The sequence below is a fragment of the Schistocerca nitens genome, chromosome 3 (assembly GCF_023898315.1).
Source record: "Schistocerca nitens isolate TAMUIC-IGC-003100 chromosome 3, iqSchNite1.1, whole genome shotgun sequence".
Lineage (NCBI taxonomy): Eukaryota > Metazoa > Arthropoda > Insecta > Orthoptera > Acrididae > Schistocerca > Schistocerca nitens.
The window spans coordinates 595,467,045-595,473,044 of NC_064616.1; the positions used below are offsets into that span (position 1 = coordinate 595,467,045).

General features: G+C 44.9%; 1 long non-coding RNA gene across 1 annotated transcript in view; it reads left to right on the plus strand.

Annotated features, from left to right (window-relative positions):
• Positions 1–5,639, plus strand: part of LOC126248512 (uncharacterized) — a 666,116-nt gene extending 660,477 nt beyond the window's left edge. Inside the window, exon 4 of the long non-coding RNA XR_007545497.1 lies at positions 5,281–5,639. This is a non-coding gene — a long non-coding RNA (uncharacterized LOC126248512). The remainder of the gene's footprint in view (positions 1–5,280) is intronic.
• Positions 5,640–6,000: the final 361 nt, after the last annotated feature.

The window sequence follows — 6,000 nt, forward strand, 5'->3', positions numbered from 1 at the left end:
GGCCATTAAAATTGCTACACCAAAAGAAATGCAGATGATAAACGGGTATCCATTGGACAAATATATTATACTAGAACTGACATGTGATTACATTTTCACGCAATTCGGTGCATAGATCCTGAGAAATCAGTACCCAGAACAACCACCTCTCGCCGTAATAACGGCCTTGATGTGCCTGGGCATTGAGTCAAACAGAGCTTGGATGGCGTGTACAGGTACAGCTGCCCATGCAGCTTCAACACGATACCACCGTTCATCAAGAGTAGTGACTGGCGTATTGTGACGATCCAGTTGCTCGGCCACCATTGACCAGACGTTTCCAGTGTGTGAGAGATGTGGAGAATGTGCTGCCCAGGGCAGCAGTCGAACATTTTCTGTATCCAGAAAGGCCCTTACAGGACCTGCAACATGCGGTCGTGCATTATCCTGCTGAAATGTAGGACTTCGCAGGGATCGAATGAAGGGTAGAGCCACGGGTCGTAACACATCTGAAATGTATCGTCCACTGTTCAAAGTGCCGTCAATGCGAACAAGAGGTGACCGAGACGTGTAACCAATGGCACCCCATACCATCACGCCGGGTGATACGCCAGTATGGCGATGACGAATACACGCTTCCAATGTGAGTTCACCGCGATGTCGCCAAACACGAATGCGACCATCATGATGATGTAAACAGAACCTGGATTCATCCGAAAAAATGACGTTTTGCCATTCGTGCACCCAAGTTCGTCGTTGAGTACACCATCGCAGGTGCTCCTGTCTGTGATGCAGCATCAAGGGTAACCACAGCCATAGTCTCCGAGCTGATAGTCCATGCTGCTGCAAACGTCGTCGAACTGTTCATGCAGATGGTTGTTGTCTTGTAAACGTCGTCGGAAACGTGATGGTACGCATTTCTCCTCCTTACACGAGGCATCACAACAACGTTTCACCAAGCAACGCCGGTCAACTGCTGTTTGTTTATGAGAAATCGGTTGGAAACTTTCCTCACGGCAGCACGTTGTAGGTGTCGCCACCGGCTCCAACATTGTGTGCTAATGCTCTGAAAAGCTAATGATTTGCATATCACAGCATCTTCTTGCTGTCGGTTAAATTTGGCGTCTGCAGCACGTCATCTTCGTGGTGTAGCAATTTTAATGACCAGTAGTGTAGTTGTGAGTGCATTATGTCGCAGATAAGTAAATTCGAAAGTGGGCACATTGCTGGTGCTCGTGTAGTGGGCGCCTCTGTAACAAAGGTAGGCGAAGTGTATGTTGTTTCAAAATGAATTGTATCGAAGATGACTACTGCATGCAGGGAAACGGGGAAACATTATCCGCTAAGAGACAACATGGACCAATGCGTTTGTTGACTGATCGTGACAGACGGACGCTGAAGAGGTTGTGACGAAAAAGAAGAAGACGATAGCTGCTACAGTCACTCCAGAACTGAAACAACGCGAAGGGAGCTCCATAAGCAGGGAACTGCAGGGCGAGCTGGAATTCCAAAACCACACATCAGCGATTCAGATTCCCGTGACAGTAAAAGGTGCTGCTGAAGCCATAAAACCTGGTTTGTGGAACAATGAAAGAAAATCATTTGGTCGAATGAGTCTTGTTTCAGACTAGTTCCAACTTCTGACCGAGTTTACGTCCCAAGAGTGGAACATGGGGTGTGTTCGGCGATGGCTTCGCCAGCCATATCGTGGTCACTCTGCAAGACCGCATTACTGCCAAGGGTTATGTGACGACTTTGGCTGATCAGGTCCCTCCCATGGTACGTCTGTGCCCTGGTGGTGATGTTCCAGGACGACAGGACACAGTCACCAGATCTCAGTGTTATTGAGCCTTTGTGGTCTACTTTGGAGAGAAGGGTGCATGATCGCTATACATCTTCATCGTCGTTACCTGAACTTGCCACTATTTTACAGGAAGAATTGTATAAGATTCTCTTGAAATCCACACAGGATCTGTATTTATCCACTCCGGGACGACTTGGAGCTGTTTTGAATGCAAATGGGTTTCCTGCAACATATTAGGTATGCTTATCTGCTGTGTTTTCTGTGTTTCCATATTTTTATCCAACCCTTGTAGATACAGACGTATTACAGCCTTTTCTATTTCCCACTTTCTTAAATTATCAATATAAGAATATTCCTGATCAAACGCTCTCGCCTAGTCTTACACAGTTACTTCTTATTCAGTGTTATGTAGGCCCCTCAAAGAGTCCAGAGGAATGTTGCAGATATATCTCTCTGTTCCTTTTTTTCTTTTTAATGTTCCAAATCAGTGGTACTGAACTTATGCAGCAGTGGCGGGGAGGGACTTGCTGAAGAGAAAACTCCTTTTCTCTTAAAATGCTGTCGACGGTGTGCACACGCTTAGATTTACTTGCCTTAAAATATCAAACAGTTCTCCTCGATTGGTTATGTCTTCTGTCACCGAGATATTACTTCTTTCAACAACAAGAACATCGACAGAACCGTCCATGTGTATATTTTCTTTTCTGGAAGCAGTGGTGGGAGTTTTATTTTCTTGAATTGTGCAGAGTCAGAAGAAAAAAATTCATGCATTCGGTAGATTTAAGTTAGATCGTTCTTGTAACCTCTTTACACAATTTTTACTTTTCAGTTAATCAGCTTTCAGCTACAGAATAGTGAGGTCTTTCTGTTACTATTATTTGTACAACTTCAGGAGATTGTATAAAATTTTGTCACTCAGATATTTCACTTATGGCGGTTGCCTTGGAGATGTCTTCGTTGCTGCGCTACATAGAGCCGAGCTGACCAAAGTTGGTACGGCAGAAAACGAGCCCTGGAAGTTAAAAAGTGGGCTTGGTGCAGCTAGTTCAGACGTCTGCCACAAACACTCAAGTAACACAATTTCGTATACGTCTCTACATCTACGTCTACATAACTGCTCTGCAGTTCACATTTCAACCATCAGCCAGGCACATTTAAGTGCCTGGCAGAGGGTTCGTCGCTTCACTTTCAGACTATTTTTCTACCGTTCCACTCTGGAACGGCGCGTGGGAGAAACGAACACCCAAACATTTCTGTGTGACCTCTCATTTCTCTCATTCTATTTCGATGATCATTTCTTTCTGTGTAAGTTGGCGACAAAAAAATACTTTCGCATTCGGAAGAGTGAGCTTTTGATTGAAATTTGTGAAAATATTTCACCGCAACGAAAAACACCTTTAATGACTACCACCCCAACTCGCATATCTTATCTTTGACACTCTCTCCCTTATTTGGCGATAACACAAAACGAGTCGCCTTTCTTTGAACTTTTTCGATGTCCTCCGTCAATCCAATCTGGTAAGGATCCCACATCGCTCATCGATACTCCAGAAGAGGGCGGACATGCTTTGTGTAGGCAGTTTCTTCAGTACACCTGTTGCGTCTTCTAAGTGTTCTACCAATCCAATTTAAGTTGTTCGTAATTGTAATTGACAGCCTTTAGATTTGTGTGATTTATCGTGTAACCGAAATTTAATAGATTCCTTTTAGTACTCATGTGGATAACCTCATACTTTTCACTATTTATACTCAATTGCCACCCTTCGTACCGTAATGATATCTTGCCTAAATCATTTTACAATTAGTTTTAACCTTCTGACGGCTTTCCTAGACGGTAAATGACAGCATCATCTTCAAACAATCTAGGAGGGCTGCTCAGATTGTCTCATAGATCGTTTATATACAGTAGATTAGGAACAGCAGCGGGCCTATAACACTTCGTTGGGGAACGCCAGATATCACTTCTGTTTTACTCGATGACTTTCAGTCAGTTACTATCAACTGTGACGAATTCAATTGCACAACTGAGACGATACTCCACAGGTACGCATTTTAATTAGAAATCACATGTGAAGAATGGTGTTACAGACGTTCTGGAAAGCTAGAAGTGTGGAATCAATCCGAGAGCCCCTGTCGATTGCACACATTACCCTTTGTGACAACGCGCAGCGTTGCCGCAGGATTATAGACGACTGTTGTTCCCAGTCTATACTTTCGACACCGCCAGTAGCCTTTTCTGCTTCGCATTTGAACGTTGGCAACAGTGCTGCCACCTATCAAGGCTGTTCTTTTGCTATAAGAAGTATGGTGCCCGACGTATGGAAGTCGCCGTCCAGCAAATGTATATTTGCGAGGTACGTGTCGTAGTAAACAACTCGTTACAGATTTGCGAATAGTACGTGCATGAACATTACAAAAATGAGGCGTTCCTGTGCATGTTCGGGTCAGCCGGCGATCCCTGCTGGAGGCATTTCTTCGTTTTAGCAGTTCTGCACGCAGAAATATAGTGGCGACGTCTGAGATATGGAAGCAGTTGAGGAAAGTAGGGACTCCATTTGTGGAACAGGTAGAAACCGGTGCTTATGTACTGAGGAGAAATACGTAAATAATCGAGCAAAGCATAATTAGTGGAAATCTATGAACATTATTTTTGATTGTTCACGGTATTGTTGAAGCACACCAGCAGCTTCTAAAATATGAACCAGAAGTATGTGAGAAAGATTAACATTTTCCTCCGTCTTCATTCTTAGTATCAGCATCTTTAAAAAACACTATATATGAAGTTAACTGTTGATTGATCAGTTAAACAGCAAATGTTCCATTTAGTTCGTAATCCAATTTTCACCAATGGACCATCATCTTTTTTCGTTCGAAGGGCTATTTTACTTTGCGGAAACTGAGCTATTTCAGATGCTTAACAGCGCCGTTATTCGAATGGATGCTGCAAGGTTTTGTCTAATGAAACCATTCATATAATAATCGCTTTCAAAAGATCGCGGCAGCTCGCTAACCAGATGGTTGTAAGTGCGAGTGACCATCCCACACCTCCGACAGGAAGACTACTATGCCTTATGCTCCATTTGTCTATCCCACACCTCCGGCAGGACGACCACCTTGATTTGTGCCCCATTTGACTGTGCATGTGTAAAGGGGCAGTAGTAGGAGCAATTCAGTGCTATGCTGTGTTGTGTTGTGCCTGAGCGCCGAAGACGATACACTGAACGAGGCGCCGCGAACTGTTGACTGCAATACGCCGGGCGCTTCTAAAGACTGAACTAATTGCTCGGGAGAGGACAAGTTATCCAACACCCCGACTCTCCACAGTTCGCACGGGTAGGTCCAGTATTCGCCATCGCCGATAATTAAATATATATTTTAAACAGGCAATAAGTCTGTCCGTTACAAGTAAAGACAGAAATCGTGTTCCGGAAATGAGGTGTTTGTACCAGGGTGCGCTTCTATTTGACGTGTACAAACACGCTTTGTGTCCTCAACAGGTACGGCAGCCAACGACCCTTCCAAGTGGTGACCCGCGGAGCTTCTGGTAAAGACCGTTCGATCCGATCTGAACCGAACGGCTGCCTGGCAGCAGGACTGCGAGACCTGCGGATAGATCAACCTCACAGACGCTGCAGGCGGTCTCTGTAACGGCCCGCCTACATTTCTCGCGAGCCGACGTGGGCGGTTACTGCTCGGCGTCTCGGCAAACACAGCGGACGCAGTGTGTGAGTGTGTGTCGGATGGAACTGTGTGTCTGCTTGCAGGCGTGTGATATTACGTGACCTGCTGCGATGAAGCCGCTGATGGCAATGTAGATTGTGGACGTCACGCCGGAGCGCTACACATATCTATATGGTTTCCTGGGCCACCTTAGGTGAGACACTTCACTTTACCGCATCTTTTTTACTCTAACATAGACAGCTTCCCGTCAGGATTGCCAGACTTCCTGTATGTAAAAAAAAGAAAAATGAAGAGTTCATTGTAGCTTCAGTTCCACTGGTGGTGCATTTTGTTTTCAATGCGTTACGGAAGAGCAACCTGTTTGTGTGTGTGTGTGTGTTTTTACATGGGTAAGAGGGTGCATGTGGTGTAGACATGTCTAAGGATTGCGAGGAACCAAGGGTTGAACTATAACGGGTGCATTACTATACAGAACCTAGTAAAACTCTGCGTGAAATTCACAGCTGTTAGCCTACTTTGAAGCCGCATTTTGTCAC